Below are 20,202 nucleotides of genomic sequence, written 5' to 3'. Positions count from 1 at the left end.
GTGCTCAGAGTGGGAGTAAGGTACACCGATATGTGCTCAGAGTGGGAGTAGGGTACACCGATATGTGCTCAGAGTGGGAGTAGGGTACACTGATATGTGCTCAGAGTGGGAGTAGGGTACACTGATATGTGCTCAGAGTAGGAGTAGGGTACACTGATATGTGCTCAGAGTGGGAGTAAGGTACACCGATATGTGCTCAGAGTGGGAGTAGGGTACACTAATATGTGCTCCGAGTGGGAGTAGGGTACACCGATATGTGCTCCGAGTGGGAGTAGGGTACACCGATATGTGCTCAGAGTGGGAGTAGGGTACACTAATATGTGCTCCGAGTGGGAGTAGGGTACACTGATATGTGCTCCGAGTGGGAGTAGGGTACATCCAATATCTGCTCCGAGTGGGAGTAGGGTACACCAATATGTACTCCGAGTGGGAGTAGGGTACACCAATATGTGCTCCGAGTGGGAGTAGGGTACACCGATATGTGCTCCGAGTGGGAGTAGGATACATCCAATATGTGCTCCGAGTGGGAGTAGGGTACATCCAATATGTGCTCCGAGTGGGAGTAGGGTACACCGATATGTGCTCCGAGTGGGAGTAGGGTACACTAATATGTGCTCCGAGTGGGAGTAGGGTACATCCAATATGTGCTCTGAGTGGGAGTAGGGTACATCCAATATACGCTCTGAGTGGGAATAGGGTACACCCAATATGTACTCCGAGTGGGAGTAGGGTCCATCCAATATACGCTCTGAGTGGGAGTAGGGTACACCCAATATGTGCTCCGAGTGGGAGTAGGGTACACCCAATATGTGCTCCGTGTGGGAGTAGGGTACATCCAATATGTACTCCGAGTGGTAGTAGGGTACATCCAATATGTGCTCCGAGTGGGAGTAAGGTACACCGATATGTGCTCAGAGTGGGAGTAGGGTACACTAATATGTGCTCCGAGTGGGAGTAGGGTACACTGATATGTGCTCAGAGTAGGAGTAGGGTACACTGATATGTGCTCAGAGTGGGAGTAAGGTACACCGATATGTGCTCAGAGTGGGAGTAGGGTACACTAATATGTGCTCCGAGTGGGAGTAGGGTACACCGATATGTGCTCCGTGTGGGAGTAGGGTACACCGATATGTGCTCAGAGTGGGAGTAGGGTACACTAATATGTGCTCCGAGTGGGAGTAGGGTACACCGATATGTGCTCCGAGTGGGAGTAGGGTACATCCAATATCTGCTCCGAGTGGGAGTAGGGTACACCAATATGTACTCCGAGTGGGAGTAGGGTACACCGATATGTGCTCCGAGTGGGAGTAGGGTACATCCAATATCTGCTCCGAGTGGGAGTAGGGTACACCAATATGTGCTCCGAGTGGGAGTAGGGTACACCAATATGTGCTCCGAGTGGGAGTAAGGTACATCCAATATGTGCTCCGAGTGGGAGTAGGGTACACCCAATATGTGCTCCGAGTGGGAGTAGGGTACACCAATATGTGCTCCGAGTGGGAGTAGGGTACATCCAATATGTGCTCCGAGTGGGAGTAGGGTACATCCAATATGTGCTCTGAGTGGGAGTAGGGTACATCCAATATGTGCTCTGAGTGGGAGCAGGGTACACCGATATGTGCTCCGAGTGGGAGTAGGGTGCACCCAATATGTGCTCCAAGTGGGAGTAGGGTTCACCCAATGAGTTCTCCGAGTGGGAGCAGGGTACACCGATATGTGCTCCGAGTGGGAGTAGGGTACACCGATATGTGCTCCGAGTGGTAGTAGAGTACACTAATATGTGCTCCGAGTGGGAGTAGGGTACACCGATATGTGCTCCGATTGGGAGTAGGGTACATCCAATATGTGCTCCGAGTGGGAGTAGGGTTCATCCAATATGTGCTCCGAGTGGGAGTAGGGTACATCCAATATGTGCTCCGAGTGGGAGTAGGGTACACCGATATGTGCTCCGAGTGGGAGTAGGGTACACGGATATGTGCTCCGAGTGGGAGTAGGGTACACCGATATGTGCTCCGAGTGGGAGTAGGGTACACTAATATGTGCTCCGAGTGGGAGTAGGGTACATCCAATATGTGCTCTGAGTGGGAGTAGGGTACATCCAATATACGCTCTGAGTGGGAGTAGGGTACACCCAATATGTGCTCCGAGTGGGAGTAGGATACATCCAATATGTACTCCGAGTGGGAGTAGGGTACATCCAATATACGCTCTGAGTGGGAGTAGGGTACACCCAATATGTGCTCCGAGTGGGAGTAGGATACATCCAATATGTGCTTCGAGTGGGAGTAGGGTGCACCCAATATGGGAAGAGCATGTAGCCTTACGGCTAGTGCGGTCTACCTCGAAGTTGGGGAACCAGGTTCGAGTCTCAACAACGACGTTCCACATCCTGTGATGCTGGGCAAATCACTTAATATCCCCATGGCTACAAAAAAAAAAAATTAATGTGTCCTTCTGTAACAAAACGGATGCTCATGTAAAGTTCTCTGATACCCAATGTCTCTGATCTAGTTCGCGCTATATAAAACTCTAAAAAAATGTACGCTCCGAGAGGGAGTAAGTTGCGCCCAATATGGGCTTGGAGTGGGAGTAGGGTGCACCCAATATGTGCTCCGAGTGGGAGTAGGGTGCACCCAATATGGGGAGAGCATGTAGCCTTACGGCTGGTGCGGTAGACCTAGAAGTTGGGGAACCGGGTTCGAGTCTCGGCAACGACGCTCCACATCCTGGGCAAATTACTTAATCTCCCCATGCCTACCAAAAAATGAATATGTCTTTCTGTGACAAAACTGGTGCTCATGTAAAGTTCGCTGATACCCGATGTCTCTGGTCTAGTTCGCGCTATATAAAACTAAAAAAAAAAAAAGGTACTATGAGCGGGAGCAGGGTATATCCAATATGTACCCCGAGTGGGAGTAGGGAACATCCAATATGTACTCCGAGTGGGAGTAGAGTACACTAATATGTGCTCAGAGTGGGAGTAAGGTACACCGATATGTGCTCAGAGTAGGAGTAGGGTACACTAATATGTGCTCAGAGTGGGAGTAAGGTACACCGATATGTGCTCAGAGTGGGAGTAGGGTACACTAATATGTGCTCCGAGTGGGAGTAGGGTACACTGATCTGTGCTCCGAGTGGGAGTAGGGTACACAGATATGTGCTCAGAGTGGGAGTAGGGTACACTAATATGTGCTCCGAGTGGAAGTAGGGTACATCCAATATGTGCTCCGAGTGGGAGTAGGGTACACCGATATGTGCTCCGAGTGGGAGTAGGATACATCCAATATGTGCTCCGAGTGGGAGTAGGGTACATCCAATATGTGCTCCGAGTGGGAGTAGGGTACATCCAATATGTGCTCTGAGTGGGAGTAGGGTACATCCAATATGTGCTCTGAGTGGGAGCAGGGTACACCGATATGTGCTCCGAGTGGGAGTAGGGTGCACCCAATATGTGCTCCAAGTGGGAGTAGGGTTCACCCAATGAGTTCTCCGAGTGGGAGCAGGGTACACCGATATGTGCTCCGAGTGGGAGTAGGGTACACCGATATGTGCTCCGAGTGGTAGTAGAGTACACTAATATGTGCTCCGAGTGGGAGTAGGGTACACCGATATGTGCTCCGATTGGGAGTAGGGTACATCCAATATGTGCTCCGAGTGGGAGTAGGGTTCATCCAATATGCGCTCCGAGTGGGAGTAAGGTACACTGAGCGGGAGTAAGGTACACTGAGCGGGAGTAGGGTACATCCAATATGTGCTCCGAGTGGGAGTAGGGTACACCGATATGTGCTCCGAGTGGGAGTAGGGTACATCCAATATCTGCTCAGAGTGGGAGTAGGGTACACCAATATGTGCTCCGAGTGGGAGTAGGGTACATCCAATATGTGCTCCGAGTGGGAGTAGGGTACACCGATATGTGCTCCGAGTGGGAGTAGGGTACACCGATATGTGCTCCGAGTGGGAGTAGGGTACACTAATATGTGCTCCGAGTGGGAGTAGGGTACATCCAATATGTGCTCTGAGTGGGAGTAGGGTACATCCAATATGTGCTCCGAGTGGGAGTAGGGTACACCGATATGTGCTCCGAGTGGGAGTAGGGTACACGGATATGTGCTCCGAGTGGGAGTAGGGTACACCGATATGTGCTCCGAGTGGGACTAGGGTACACTAATATGTGCTCCGAGTGGGAGTAGGGTACATCCAATATGTGCTCTGAGTGGGAGTAGGGTACATCCAATATACGCTCCGAGTGGGAGTAGGGTACACCGATACGTGCTCCGAGTGGGAGTAGGGTACACGGATATGTGCTCCGAGTGGGAGTAGGGTACACCGATATGTGCTCCGAGTGGGAGTAGGGTACACTAATATGTGCTCCGAGTGGGAGTAGGGTACATCCAATATGTGCTCTGAGTGGGAGTAGGGTACATCCAATATACGCTCTGAGTGGGAGTAGGGTACACCCAATATGTGCTCCGAGTGGGAGTAGGGTACACCCAATATGTGCTCCGAGTGGGAGTAGGATACATCCAATATGTGCTTCGAGTGGGAGTAGGGTGCACCCAATATGGGGAGAGCATGTAGCCTTACGGCTAGTGCGGTCTACCTCGAAGTTGGGGAACCAGGTTCGAGTCTCAACAACGACGTTCCACATCCTGTGATGCTGGGCAAATCACTTAATATCCCCATGGCTACAAAAAAAAAAATTAATGTGTCCTTCTGTAACAAAACGGATGCTCATGTAAAGTTCTCTGATACCCAATGTCTCTGATCTAGTTCGCGCTATATAAAACTCTAAAAAAATGTGCGCTCCGAGTGGGAGTAAGTTGCACCCAATATGGGCTCGGAGTGGGAGTAGGGTGCACCCAATATGTGCTCCGAGTGGGAGTAGGGTGCACCCAATATGGGGAGAGCATGTAGCCTTACGGCTGGTGCGGTAGACCTAGAAGCTGGGGAACCGAGTTCGAGTCTCGGCAACGACGCTCCACATCCTGGGCAAATTACTTAATCTCCCCATGCCTACCAAAAAATGAATATGTCTTTCTGTGACAAAACTGGTGCTCATGTAAAGTTCGCTGATACCCGATGTCTCTGGTCTAGTTCGCGCTATATAAAACTAAAAAAAAAAAAAAAAGGTACTATGAGCGGGAGCAGGGTATATCCAATATGTACTCCGAGTGGGAGTAGGGAACATCCAATATGTACTCCGAGTGGGAGTAGAGTACACTAATATGTGCTCAGAGTGGGAGTAAGGTACACCGATATGTGCTCAGAGTGGGAGTAGGGTACACCGATATGTGCTCAGAGTGGGAGTAGGGTACACTGATATGTGCTCAGAGTGGGAGTAGGGTACACTGATATGTGCTCAGAGTAGGAGTAGGGTACACTGATATGTGCTCAGAGTGGGAGTAAGGTACACCGATATGTGCTCAGAGTGGGAGTAGGGTACACTAATATGTGCTCCGAGTGGGAGTAGGGTACACCGATATGTGCTCCGAGTGGGAGTAGGGTACACCGATATGTGCTCAGAGTGGGAGTAGGGTACACTAATATGTGCTCCGAGTGGGAGTAGGGTACACCGATATGTGCTCCGAGTGGGAGTAGGGTACATCCAATATCTGCTCCGAGTGGGAGTAGGGTACACCAATATGTACTCCGAGTGGGAGTAGGGTACACCAATATGTGCTCCGAGTGGGAGTAGGGTACACCGATATGTGCTACGAGTGGGAGTAGGATACATCCAATATGTGCTCCGAGTGGGAGTAGGGTACATCCAATATGTGCTCCGAGTGGGAGTAGGGTACACCGATATGTGCTCCGAGTGGGAGTAGGGTACACTAATATGTGCTCCGAGTCGGAGTAGGGTACATCCAATATGTGCTCTGAGTGGGAGTAGGGTACATCCAATATACGCTCTGAGTGGGAATAGGGTACACCCAATATGTACTCCGAGTGGGAGTAGGGTCCATCCAATATACGCTCTGAGTGGGAGTAGGGTACACCCAATATGTGCTCCGAGTGGGAGTAGGGTACACCCAATATGTGCTCCGAGTGGGAGTAGGGTACATCCAATATGTACTCCGAGTGGTAGTAGGGTACATCCAATATGTGCTCCGAGTGGGAGTAAGGTACACCGATATGTGCTCAGAGTGGGAGTAGGGTACACTAATATGTGCTCCGAGTGGGAGTAGGGTACATTGATATGTGCTCAGAGTAGGAGTAGGGTACACTGATATGTGCTCAGAGTGGGAGTAAGGTACACCGATATGTGCTCCGAGTGGGAGTAGGGTACACCAATATGTACTCCGAGTGGGAGTAGGGTACACCGATATGTGCTCCGAGTGGGAGTAGGGTACATCCAATATCTGCTCCGAGTGGGAGTAGGGTACACCAATATGTGCTCCGAGTGGGAGTAGGGTACACCGATATGTGCTCCGAGTGGGAGTAGGATACATCCAATATGTGCTCCGAGTGGGAGTAGGGTACATCCAATATGTGCTCCGAGTGGGAGTAGGGTACACCGATATGTGCTCCGAGTGGGAGTAGGGTACACTAATATGTGCTCCGAGTGGGAGTAGGGTACATCCAATATGTGCTCCGAGTGGGAGTAGGGTACATCCAATATGTGCTCCGAGTGGGAGTAGGGTACACCGATATGTGCTCCGAGAAGGGAGTAGGGTACACTAATATGTGCTCCGAGTGGGAGTAGGGTACATCCAATATACGCTCTGAGTGGGAATAGGGTACACCCAATATGTACTCCGAGTGGGAGTAGGGTCCATCCAATATACGCTCTGAGTGGGAGTAGGGTACACCCAATATGTGCTCCGAGTGGGAGTAGGGTACACCCAATATGTGCTCCGAGTGGGAGTAGGGTACATCCAATATGTACTCCGAGTGGTAGTAGGGTACATCCAATATGTGCTCCGAGTGGGAGTAAGGTACACCGATATGTGCTCAGAGTGGGAGTAGGGTACACTAATATGTGCTCCGAGTGGGAGTAGGGTACACCGATATGTGCTCCGTGTGGGAGTAGGGTACACCGATATGTGCTCAGAGTGGGAGTAGGGTACACTAATATGTGCTCCGAGTGGGAGTAGGGTACACCGATATGTGCTCCGAGTGGGAGTAGGGTACATCCAATATCTGCTCCGAGTGGGAGTAGGGTACACCAATATGTACTCCGAGTGGGAGTAGGGTACACCGATATGTGCTCCGAGTGGGAGTAGGGTACACCGATATGTGCTCAGAGTGGGAGTAGGGTACACTGATATGTGCTCAGAGTGGGAGTAGGGTACACTGATATGTGCTCAGAGTAGGAGTAGGGTACACTGATATGTGCTCAGAGTGGGAGTAAGGTACACCGATATGTGCTCAGAGTGGGAGTAGGGTACACTAATATGTGCTCCGAGTGGGAGTAGGGTACACCGATATGTGCTCCGAGTGGGAGTAGGGTACACCGATATGTGCTCAGAGTGGGAGTAGGGTACACTAATATGTGCTCCGAGTGGGAGTAGGGTACACCAATATGTGCTCCGAGTGGGAGTAGGGTACATCCAATATCTGCTCCGAGTGGGAGTAGGGTACACCAATATGTACTCCGAGTGGGAGTAGGGTACACCAATATGTGCTCCGAGTGGGAGTAGGGTACACCGATATGTGCTACGAGTGGGAGTAGGATACATCCAATATGTGCTCCGAGTGGGAGTAGGGTACATCCAATATGTGCTCCGAGTGGGAGTAGGGTACACCGATATGTGCTCCGAGTGGGAGTAGGGTACACTAATATGTGCTCCGAGTCGGAGTAGGGTACATCCAATATGTGCTCTGAGTGGGAGTAGGGTACATCCAATATACGCTCTGAGTGGGAATAGGGTACACCCAATATGTACTCCGAGTGGGAGTAGGGTCCATCCAATATACGCTCTGAGTGGGAGTAGGGTACACCCAATATGTGCTCCGAGTGGGAGTAGGGTACACCCAATATGTGCTCCGAGTGGGAGTAGGGTACATCCAATATGTACTCCGAGTGGTAGTAGGGTACATCCAATATGTGCTCCGAGTGGGAGTAAGGTACACCGATATGTGCTCAGAGTGGGAGTAGGGTACACTAATATGTGCTCCGAGTGGGAGTAGGGTACACTGATATGTGCTCAGAGTAGGAGTAGGGTACACTGATATGTGCTCAGAGTGGGAGTAAGGTACACCGATATGTGCTCCGAGTGGGAGTAGGGTACACCAATATGTACTCCGAGTGGGAGTAGGGTACACCGATATGTGCTCCGAGTGGGAGTAGGGTACATCCAATATCTGCTCCGAGTGGGAGTAGGGTACACCAATATGTGCTCCGAGTGGGAGTAGGGTACACCGATATGTGCTCCGAGTGGGAGTAGGATACATCCAATATGTGCTCCGAGTGGGAGTAGGGTACATCCAATATGTGCTCCGAGTGGGAGTAGGGTACACCGATATGTGCTCCGAGTGGGAGTAGGGTACACTAATATGTGCTCCGAGTGGGAGTAGGGTACATCCAATATGTGCTCCGAGTGGGAGTAGGGTACATCCAATATGTGCTCCGAGTGGGAGTAGGGTACACCGATATGTGCTCCGAGTGGGAGTAGGGTACACTAATATGTGCTCCGAGTGGGAGTAGGGTACATCCAATATGTGCTCTGAGTGGGAGTAGGGTACATCCAATATACGCTCTGAGTGGGAATAGGGTACACCCAATATGTACTCCGAGTGGGAGTAGGGTCCATCCAATATACGCTCTGAGTGGGAGTAGGGTACACCCAATATGTGCTCCGAGTGGGAGTAGGGTACACCCAATATGTGCTCCGAGTGGGAGTAGGGTACATCCAATATGTACTCCGAGTGGTAGTAGGGTACATCCAATATGTGCTCCGAGTGGGAGTAAGGTACACCGATATGTGCTCAGAGTGGGAGTAGGGTACACTAATATGTGCTCCGAGTGGGAGTAGGGTACACCGATATGTGCTCCGTGTGGGAGTAGGGTACACCGATATGTGCTCAGAGTGGGAGTAGGGTACACTAATATGTGCTCCGAGTGGGAGTAGGGTACACCGATATGTGCTCCGAGTGGGAGTAGGGTACATCCAATATCTGCTCCGAGTGGGAGTAGGGTACACCAATATGTACTCCGAGTGGGAGTAGGGTACACCGATATGTGCTCCGAGTGGGAGTAGGGTACATCCAATATCTGCTCCGAGTGGGAGTAGGGTACACCAATATGTGCTCCGAGTGGGAGTAGGGTACATCCAATATGTGCTCCGAGTGGGAGTAGGGTACATCCAATATGTGCTCCGAGTGGGAGTAGGGTACATCCAATATGTGCTCTGAGTGGGAGTAGGGTACATCCAATATGTGCTCTGAGTGGGAGCAGGGTACACCGATATGTGCTCCGAGTGGGAGTAGGGTGCACCCAATATGTGCTCCAAGTGGGAGTAGGGTTCACCCAATGAGTTCTCCGAGTGGGAGCAGGGTACACCGATATGTGCTCCGAGTGGGAGTAGGGTACACCGATATGTGCTCCGAGTGGTAGTAGAGTACACTAATATGTGCTCCGAGTGGGAGTAGGGTACACCGATATGTGCTCCGATTGGGAGTAGGGTACATCCAATATGTGCTCCGAGTGGGAGTAGGGTTCATCCAATATGCGCTCCGAGTGGGAGTAAGGTACACTGAGCGGGAGTAAGGTACACTGAGCGGGAGTAGGGTACATCCAATATGTGCTCCGAGTGGGAGTAGGGTACACCGATATGTGCTCCGAGTGGGAGTAGGGTACATCCAATATGTGCTCCGAGTGGGAGTAGGGTACATCCAATATGTGCTCCGAGTGGGAGTAGGGTACATCCAATATGTGCTCTGAGTGGGAGTAGGGTACACCGATATGTGCTCCGAGTGGGAGTAGGGTACATCCAATATGTGCTCCGAGTGGGAGTAGGGTACACCGATATGTGCTCCGAGTGGGAGTAGGGTACACTAATATGTGCTCAGAGTGGGAGTAGGGTACATCCAATATGTGCTCTGAGTGGGAGTAGGGTACATCCAATATGCGCTCCGAGTGGGAGTAGGGTACACCGATATGTGCTCCGAGTGGGAGTAGGGTACACGGATATGTGCTCCGAGTGGGAGTAGGGTACACCGATATGTGCTCCGAGTGGGAGTAGGGTACACTAATATGTGCTCCGAGTGGGAGTAGGGTACATCCAATATGTGCTCTGAGTGGGAGTAGGGTACATCCAATATACGCTCCGAGTGGGAGTAGGGTACACCGATACGTGCTCCGAGTGGGAGTAGGGTACACGGATATGTGCTCCGAGTGGGAGTAGGGTACACCGATATGTGCTCCGAGTGGGAGTAGGGTACACTAATATGTGCTCCGAGTGGGAGTAGGGTACATCCAATATGTGCTCTGAGTGGGAGTAGGGTACATCCAATATACGCTCTGAGTGGGAGTAGGGTACACCCAATATGTGCTCCGAGTGGGAGTAGGATACATCCAATATGTACTCCGAGTGGGAGTAGGGTACATCCAATATACGCTCTGAGTGGGAGTAGGGTACACCCAATATGTGCTCCGAGTGGGAGTAGGATACATCCAATATGTGCTTCGAGTGGGAGTAGGGTGCACCCAATATGGGGAGAGCATGTAGCCTTACGGCTAGTGCGGTCTACCTCGAAGTTGGGGAACCAGGTTTGAGTCTCAACAACGACGTTCCACATCCTGTGATGCTGGGCAAATCACTTAATATCCCCATGGCTACAAAAAAAAAAATTAATGTGTCCTTCTGTAACAAAACGGATGCTCATGTAAAGTTCTCTGATACCCAATGTCTCTGATCTAGTTCGCGCTATATAAAACTCTAAAAAAATGTGCGCTCCGAGTGGGAGTAAGTTGCACCCAATATGGGCTCGGAGTGGGAGTAGGGTGCACCCAATATGTGCTCCGAGTGGGAGTAGGGTGCACCCAATATGGGGAGAGCATGTAGCCTTACGGCTGGTGCGGTAGACCTAGAAGCTGGGGAACCGAGTTCGAGTCTCGGCAACGACGCTCCACATCCTGGGCAAATTACTTAATCTCCCCATGCCTACCAAAAAATGAATATGTCTTTCTGTGACAAAACTGGTGCTCATGTAAAGTTCGCTGATACCCGATGTCTCTGGTCTAGTTCGCGCTATATAAAACTAAAAAAAAAAAAAAAAGGTACTATGAGCGGGAGCAGGGTATATCCAATATGTACTCCGAGTGGGAGTAGGGAACATCCAATATGTACTCCGAGTGGGAGTAGAGTACACTAATATGTGCTCAGAGTGGGAGTAAGGTACACCGATATGTGCTCAGAGTGGGAGTAGGGTACACCGATATGTGCTCAGAGTGGGAGTAGGGTACACTGATATGTGCTCAGAGTGGGAGTAGGGTACACTGATATGTGCTCAGAGTAGGAGTAGGGTACACTGATATGTGCTCAGAGTGGGAGTAAGGTACACCGATATGTGCTCAGAGTGGGAGTAGGGTACACTAATATGTGCTCCGAGTGGGAGTAGGGTACAGCGATATGTGCTCCGAGTGGGAGTAGGGTACACCGATATGTGCTCAGAGTGGGAGTAGGGTACACTAATATGTGCTCCGAGTGGGAGTAGGGTACACCGATATGTGCTCCGAGTGGGAGTAGGGTACATCCAATATCTGCTCCGAGTGGGAGTAGGGTACACCAATATGTACTCCGAGTGGGAGTAGGGTACACCAATATGTGCTCCGAGTGGGAGTAGGGTACACCGATATGTGCTACGAGTGGGAGTAGGATACATCCAATATGTGCTCCGAGTGGGAGTAGGGTACATCCAATATGTGCTCCGAGTGGGAGTAGGGTACACCGATATGTGCTCCGAGTGGGAGTAGGGTACACTAATATGTGCTCCGAGTGGGAGTAGGGTACATCCAATATGTGCTCTGAGTGGGAGTAGGGTACATCCAATATACGCTCTGAGTGGGAATAGGGTACACCCAATATGTACTCCGAGTGGGAGTAGGGTCCATCCAATATACGCTCTGAGTGGGAGTAGGGTACACCCAATATGTGCTCTGAGTGGGAGTAGGGTACACCCAATATGTGCTCCGAGTGGGAGTAGGGTACATCCAATATGTACTCCGAGTGGTAGTAGGGTACATCCAATATGTGCTCCGAGTGGGAGTAAGGTACACCGATATGTGCTCAGAGTGGGAGTAGGGTACACTAATATGTGCTCCGAGTGGGAGTAGGGTACACTGATATGTGCTCAGAGTAGGAGTAGGGTACACTGATATGTGCTCAGAGTGGGAGTAAGGTACACCGATATGTGCTCCGAGTGGGAGTAGGGTACACCAATATGTACTCCGAGTGGGAGTAGGGTACACCGATATGTGCTCCGAGTGGGAGTAGGGTACATCCAATATCTGCTCCGAGTGGGAGTAGGGTACACCAATATGTGCTCCGAGTGGGAGTAGGGTACACCGATATGTGCTCCGAGTGGGAGTAGGATACATCCAATATGTGCTCCGAGTGGGAGTAGGGTACATCCAATATGTGCTCCGAGTGGGAGTAGGGTACACCGATATGTGCTCCGAGTGGGAGTAGGGTACACTAATATGTGCTCCGAGTGGGAGTAGGGTACATCCAATATGTGCTCCGAGTGGGAATAGGGTACATCCAATATGTGCTCCGAGTGGGAGTAGGGTACACCGATATGTGCTCCGAGTGGGAGTAGGGTACACTAATATGTGCTCCGAGTGGGAGTAGGGTACATCCAATATGTGCTCTGAGTGGGAGTAGGGTACATCCAATATACGCTCTGAGTGGGAATAGGGTACACCCAATATGTACTCCGAGTGAGAGTAGGGTCCATCCAATATACGCTCTGAGTGGGAGTAGGGTACACCCAATATGTGCTCCGAGTGGGAGTAGGGTACACCCAATATGTGCTCCGAGTGGGAGTAGGGTACATCCAATATGTACTCCGAGTGGTAGTAGGGTACATCCAATATGTGCTCCGAGTGGGAGTAAGGTACACCGATATGTGCTCAGAGTGGGAGTAGGGTACACTAATATGTGCTCCGAGTGGGAGTAGGGTACACCGATATGTGCTCCGTGTGGGAGTAGGGTACACCGATATGTGCTCAGAGTGGGAGTAGGGTACACTAATATGTGCTCCGAGTGGGAGTAGGGTACACCGATATGTGCTCCGAGTGGGAGTAGGGTACATCCAATATCTGCTCCGAGTGGGAGTAGGGTACACCAATATGTACTCCGAGTGGGAGTAGGGTACACCGATATGTGCTCCGAGTGGGAGTAGGGTACATCCAATATCTGCTCCGAGTGGGAGTAGGGTACACCAATATGTGCTCCGAGTGGGAGTAGGGTACATCCAATATGTGCTCCGAGTGGGAGTAGGGTACATCCAATATACGCTCTGAGTGGGAGTAGGGTACACCAATATGTACTCCGAGTGGGAGTAGGGTACACCCAATATGTGCTCCGAGTGGGAGTAGGGTACATCCAATATACGCTCTGAGTGGGAGTAGGGTACACCCAATATGTGCTCCGAGTGGGAGTAGGGTACATCCAATATGTGCTCCGAGTGGGAGTAGGGTACATCCAATATGTGCTCTGAGTGGGAGCAGGGTACACCGATATGTGCTCCGAGTGGGAGTAGGGTGCACCCAATATGTGCTCCAAGTGGGAGTAGGGTTCACCCAATGAGTTCTCCGAGTGGGAGTAGGGTACACCGATATGTGCTCCGAGTGGTAGTAGAGTACACTAATATGTGCTCCGAGTGGGAGTAGGGTACACCGATATGTGCTCCGATTGGGAGTAGGGTACATCCAATATGTGCTCCGAGTGGGAGTAGGGTTCATCCAATATGTGCTCCGAGTGGGAGTAGGGTACATCCAATATGTGCTCCGAGTGGGAGTAGGGTACACCGATATGTGCTCCGAGTGGGAGTAGGGTACACGGATATGTGCTCCGAGTGGGAGTAGGGTACACCGATATGTGCTCCGAGTGGGAGTAGGGTACACTAATATGTGCTCCGAGTGGGAGTAGGGTACATCCAATATGTGCTCTGAGTGGGAGTAGGGTACATCCAATATACGCTCTGAGTGGGAGTAGGGTACACCCAATATGTGCTCCGAGTGGGAGTAGGATACATCCAATATGTACTCCGAGTGGGAGTAGGGTACATCCAATATACGCTCTGAGTGGGAGTAGGGTACACCCAATATGTGCTCCGAGTGGGAGTAGGATACATCCAATATGTGCTTCGAGTGGGAGTAGGGTGCACCCAATATGGGAAGAGCATGTAGCCTTACGGCTAGTGCGGTCTACCTCGAAGTTGGGGAACCAGGTTCGAGTCTCAACAACGACGTTCCACATCCTGTGATGCTGGGCAAATCACTTAATATCCAGATGGCTACAAAAAAAAAAAATTAATGTGTCCTTCTGTAACAAAACGGATGCTCATGTAAAGTTCTCTGATACCCAATGTCTCTGATCTAGTTCGCGCTATATAAAACTCTAAAAAAATGTACGCTCCGAGAGGGAGTAAGTTGCGCCCAATATGGGCTTGGAGTGGGAGTAGGGTGCACCCAATATGTGCTCCGAGTGGGAGTAGGGTGCACCCAATATGGGGAGAGCATGTAGCCTTACGGCTGGTGCGGTAGACCTAGGAGTTGGGGAACCGGGTTCGAGTCTCGGCAACGACGCTCCACATCCTGGGCAAATTACTTAATCTCCCCATGCCTACCAAAAAATGAATATGTCTTTCTGTGACAAAACTGGTGCTCATGTAAAGTTCGCTGATACCCGATGTCTCTGGTCTAGTTCGCGCTATATAAAACTAAAAAAAAAAAAAGGTACTATGAGCGGGAGCAGGGTATATCTAATATGTACCCCGAGTGGGAGTAGGGAACATCCAATATGTACTCCGAGTGGGAGTAGAGTACACTAATATGTGCTCAGAGTGGGAGTAAGGTACACCGATATGTGCTCAGAGTAGGAGTAGGGTACACTAATATGTGCTCAGAGTGGGAGTAAGGTACACCGATATGTGCTCAGAGTGGGAGTAGGGTACACTAATATGTGCTCCGAGTGGGAGTAGGGTACACCGATCTGTGCTCCGAGTGGGAGTAGGGTACACCGATATGTGCTCCGAGTGGGAGTAGGATACATCCAATATGTGCTCCGAGTGGGAGTAGGGTACATCCAATATGTGCTCCGAGTGGGAGTAGGGTACATCCAATATGTGCTCTGAGTGGGAGTAGGGTACATCCAATATGTGCTCTGAGTGGGAGCAGGGTACACCGATATGTGCTCCGAGTGGGAGTAGGGTGCACCCAATATGTGCTCCAAGTGGGAGTAGGGTTCACCCAATGAGTTCTCCGAGTGGGAGCAGGGTACACCGATATGTGCTCCGAGTGGGAGTAGGGTACACCGATATGTGCTCCGAGTGGTAGTAGAGTACACTAATATGTGCTCCGAGTGGGAGTAGGGTACACCGATATGTGCTCCGATTGGGAGTAGGGTACATCCAATATGTGCTCCGAGTGGGAGTAGGGTTCATCCAATATGCGCTCCGAGTGGGAGTAAGGTACACTGAGCGGGAGTAAGGTACACTGAGCGGGAGTAGGGTACATCCAATATGTGCTCCGAGTGGGAGTAGGGTACACCGATATGTGCTCCGAGTGGGAGTAGGGTACATCCAATATCTGCTCAGAGTGGGAGTAGGATACATCCAATATGTGCTCCGAGTGGGAGTAGGGTACATCCAATATGTGCTCTGAGTGGGAGTAGGGTACATCCAATATACGCTCTGAGTGGGAGTAGGGTACACCCAATATGTGCTCCGAGTGGGAGTAGGATACATCCAATATGTACTCCGAGTGGGAGTAGGGTACATCCAATATACGCTCTGAGTGGGATTAGGGTACACCCAATATGTGCTCAGAGTGGGAGTAGGATACATCCAATATGTGCTTCGAGTGGGAGTAGGGTGCACCCAATATGGGGAGAGCATGTAGCCTTACGGCTAGTGCGGTCTACCTCGAAGTTGGGGAACCAGGTTCGAGTCTCAACAACGACGTTCCACATCCTGTGATGCTGGGCAAATCACTTAATATCCCCATGGCTACAAAAAAAAAATTTAATGTGTCCTTCTGTAACAAAACGGATGCTCATGTAAAGTTCTCTGATACCCAATGTCTCTGATCTAGTTCGCGCTATATAAAACTCTAAAAAAATGTGCGCTCCGAGTGGGAGTAAGTTGCACCCAATATGGGCTCGGAGTGGGAGTAGGGTGCACCCAATATGTGCTCCGAGTGGGAGTAGGGTGCACCCAATATGGGGAGAGCATGTAGCCTTACGGCTGGTGCGGTAGACCTAGAAGTTGGGGAACCGAGTTCGAGTCTCGGCAACGACGCTCCACATCCTGGGCAAATTACTTAATCTCCCCATGCCTACCAAAAAATGAATATGTCTTTCTGTGACAAAACTGGTGCTCATGTAAAGTTCGCTGATACCCGATGTCTCTGGTCTAGTTCGCGCTATATAAAACTAAAAAAAATAAAAAAAGGTACTATGAGCGGGAGCAGGGTATATCCAATATGTACTCCGAGTGGGAGTAGGGAACATCCAATATGTACTCCGAGTGGGAGTAGAGTACACTAATATGTGCTCAGAGTGGGAGTAAGGTACACCGATATGTGCTCAGAGTGGGAGTAGGGTACACCGATATGTGCTCAGAGTGGGAGTAGGGTACACTGATATGTGCTCAGAGTAGGAGTAGGGTACACTGATATGTGCTCAGAGTGGGAGTAAGGTACACCGATATGTGCTCAGAGTGGGAGTAGGGTACACTAATATGTGCTCCGAGTGGGAGTAGGGTACACCGATATGTGCTCCGAGTGGGAGTAGGGTACACCGATATGTGCTCAGAGTGGGAGTAGGGTACACTAATATGTGCTCAGAGTGGGAGTAGGGTACACCGATATGTGCTCCGAGTGGGAGTAGGGTACATCCAATATCTGCTCCGAGTGGGAGTAGGGTACACCAATATGTACTCCGAGTGGGAGTAGGGTACACCAATATGTGCTCCGAGTGGGAGTAGGGTACACCGATATGTGCTCCGAGTGGGAGTAGGATACATCCAATATGTGCTCCGAGTGGGAGTAGGGTACATCCAATATGTGCTCCGAGTGGGAGTAGGGTACACCGATATGTGCTCCGAGTGGGAGTAGGGTACACTAATATGTGCTCCGAGTGGGAGTAGGGTACATCCAATATGTGCTCTGAGTGGGAGTAGGGTACATCCAATATACGCTCTGAGTGGGAATAGGGTACACCCAATATGTACTCCGAGTGGGAGTAGGGTCCATCCAATATACGCTCTGAGTGGGAGTAGGGTACACCCAATATGTGCTCCGAGTGGGAGTAGGGTACACCCAATATGTGCTCCGAGTGGGAGTAGGGTACATCCAATATGTACTCCGAGTGGTAGTAGGGTACATCCAATATGTGCTCCGAGTGGGAGTAAGGTACACCGATATGTGCTCAGAGTGGGAGTAGGGTACACTAATATGTGCTCCGAGTGGGAGTAGGGTACACTGATATGTGCTCAGAGTAGGAGTAGGGTACACTGATATGTGCTCAGAGTGGGAGTAAGGTACACCGATATGTGCTCAGAGTGGGAGTAGGGTACACTAATATGTGCTCCGAGTGGGAGTAGGGTACACCGATATGTGCTCCGTGTGGGAGTAGGGTACACCGATATGTGCTCAGAGTGGGAGTAGGGTACACTAATATGTGCTCCGAGTGGGAGTAGGGTACACCGATATGTGCTCCGAGTGGGAGTAGGGTACATCCAATATCTGCTCCGAGTGGGAGTAGGGTACACCAATATGTACTCCGAGTGGGAGTAGGGTACACCGATATGTGCTCCGAGTGGGAGTAGGGTACATCCAATATCTGCTCCGAGTGGGAGTAGGGTACACCAATATGTGCTCCGAGTGGGAGTAGGGTACACCGATATGTGCTCCGAGTGGGAGTAGGATACATCCAATATGTGCTCCGAGTGGGAGTAGGGTACATCCAATATGTGCTCCGAGTGGGAGTAGGGTACACCGATATGTGCTCCGAGTGGGAGTAGGGTACACTAATATGTGCTCCGAGTGGGAGTAGGGTACATCCAATATGTGCTCCGAGTGGGAGTAGGGTACATCCAATATGTGCTCCGAGTGGGAGTAGGGTACACCGATATGTGCTCCGAGTGGGAGTAGGGTACACTAATATGTGCTCCGAGTGGGAGTAGGGTACATCCAATATGTGCTCTGAGTGGGAGTAGGGTACATCCAATATACGCTCTGAGTGGGAATAGGGTACACCCAATATGTACTCCGAGTGGGAGTAGGGTCCATCCAATATACGCTCTGAGTGGGAGTAGGGTACACCCAATATGTGCTCCGAGTGGGAGTAGGGTACACCCAATATGTGCTCCGAGTGGGAGTAGGGTACATCCAATATGTACTCCGAGTGGTAGTAGGGTACACCCAATATGTACTCCGAGTGGGAGTAGGGTCCATCCAATATACGCTCTGAGTGGGAGTAGGGTACACTAATATGTGCTCCGAGTGGTAGTAGGGTACATCCAATATGTGCTCCGAGTGGGAGTAGGGTACACCGATATGTGCTCAGAGTGGGAGTAGGGTACACTAATATGTGCTCCGAGTGGGAGTAGGGTACACCGATATGTGCTCCGAGTGGGAGTAGGGTACACCGATATGTGCTCCGAGTGGGAGTAGGGTACATCCAATATCTGCTCCGAGTGGGAGTAGGGTACACCAATATGTACTCCGAGTGGGAGTAGGGTACACCCAATATCTGCTCCGAGTGGGAGTAGGGTACATCCAATATGTGCTCCGAGTGGGAGTAGGGTACACCGATATGTGCTCCGAGTGGGAGTAGGGTACACTAATATGTGCTCCGAGTGGGAGTAGGGTACATCCAATATGTGCTCCGAGTGGGAGTAGGGTACACCGATATGTGCTCCGAGTGGGAGTAAGGTACTCCGAGCGGGAGTAGGGTCGTCCATCACCCTCAGGTCTCTCACAACCTACAGTGTTAAGCGCTCTGACAGTCACGCGAGTCGCTTGATTATCAAATGAACGCTGCTCTGATGCTTAATGACAAAACCAACCCCAACATTACAGCCATGGTGTCAAACATTTAACATCGAACAATCCAATGTACCTTTATTTTTACTGTACTTTCACTGCGCTGTATTTCTATAGGTGCTGCGCATTTCTAAGCTAAGGTCTATGTAAACACACCAATGTCACTGACCGCAACTTCATCACGCGCTGTACCAGGGGCCACACTCTTTGGGGGCTCTGGGGGTCACTTTTCCATTTCAACCCTAGTACCCAACAGGAGTGGCAGTCTGAGGGGTGATATTTTTTAACAAATTGTTTCTAGACACCCGAGGGAGATTGGGAATGTTACTGTTCAATAATACTCTTGAACTGAGCTCACAGGGCTCGAGGCGCTACAAGCACCGGATCAGACACAAGGCCAGGACAGGAGGGTTATAAAAAGCAAGCCTCGCTCCAGGACGGACCGTCTGTTCAACTACAATTAGAACAGGCTTCATGGACCCGCGTCTATTACTAAAAACATCACACTCCGGCTGGAACACGAGGCTGAAAACTGCACCAAGTACAAGCACAGCCCCCCCGGTGAACAGAATCTGAGTGTCTGTGTCTGCCCCCCCACCCCCCACAACACACCTGCAGCAGATCACAGGGCTCGTTCACACAACACACCTGCAGCAGATCACACGGCGCGCTCACTTGTAGAGATCACACGGCGTCACCTGCCGCAGATCACACAGCGCCTCTGGGGCTGAAAGTAACTCGCCTGCCAGAGTCTGGCATCCAGGACTTATGTGGTCACCCCGCCATTAACAGTGACGTCAGAAGTGCGTCATCCAGGGGGAGTGGTCAGAGGGGGGCAGTCCCAAAACACCCTCTGGTCCCCCCCACCCGACGGATAATTGATGTTAATGACTGTCTGTTATGCCCCTTGGTTCGCGCCCCTCCCCCAAGGGAGGGGGGTGTGGCTGGACCGAGCGCCTAACTGGAGCCCCCCTCCCCCCAGCAGA

General features: G+C 50.9%; 1 protein-coding gene across 2 annotated transcripts in view; it reads right to left on the bottom strand.

Annotated features, from left to right (window-relative positions):
- The window catches only part of LOC144764099 (uncharacterized), a 92,488-nt gene extending 72,509 nt beyond the window's left edge, over positions 1 to 19,979 (bottom strand). Inside the window, exon 1 of one of the 2 annotated variants that reach the window (XM_078650264.1) lies at positions 19,865 to 19,979. The gene's annotated coding sequence lies outside the window, so the exon portion shown is untranslated. The remainder of the gene's footprint in view (positions 1 to 19,864) is intronic. The other variant, XM_078650265.1, reaches the window with a different exon arrangement.
- Positions 19,980 to 20,202: the final 223 nt, after the last annotated feature.

The sequence above is a fragment of the Lissotriton helveticus genome, chromosome 6 (assembly GCF_964261635.1).
Source record: "Lissotriton helveticus chromosome 6, aLisHel1.1, whole genome shotgun sequence".
Lineage (NCBI taxonomy): Eukaryota > Metazoa > Chordata > Amphibia > Caudata > Salamandridae > Lissotriton > Lissotriton helveticus.
The sequence above is the reverse complement of the archived record's forward strand: the minus strand, read 5'-3'. Positions and strand labels throughout refer to the sequence as shown.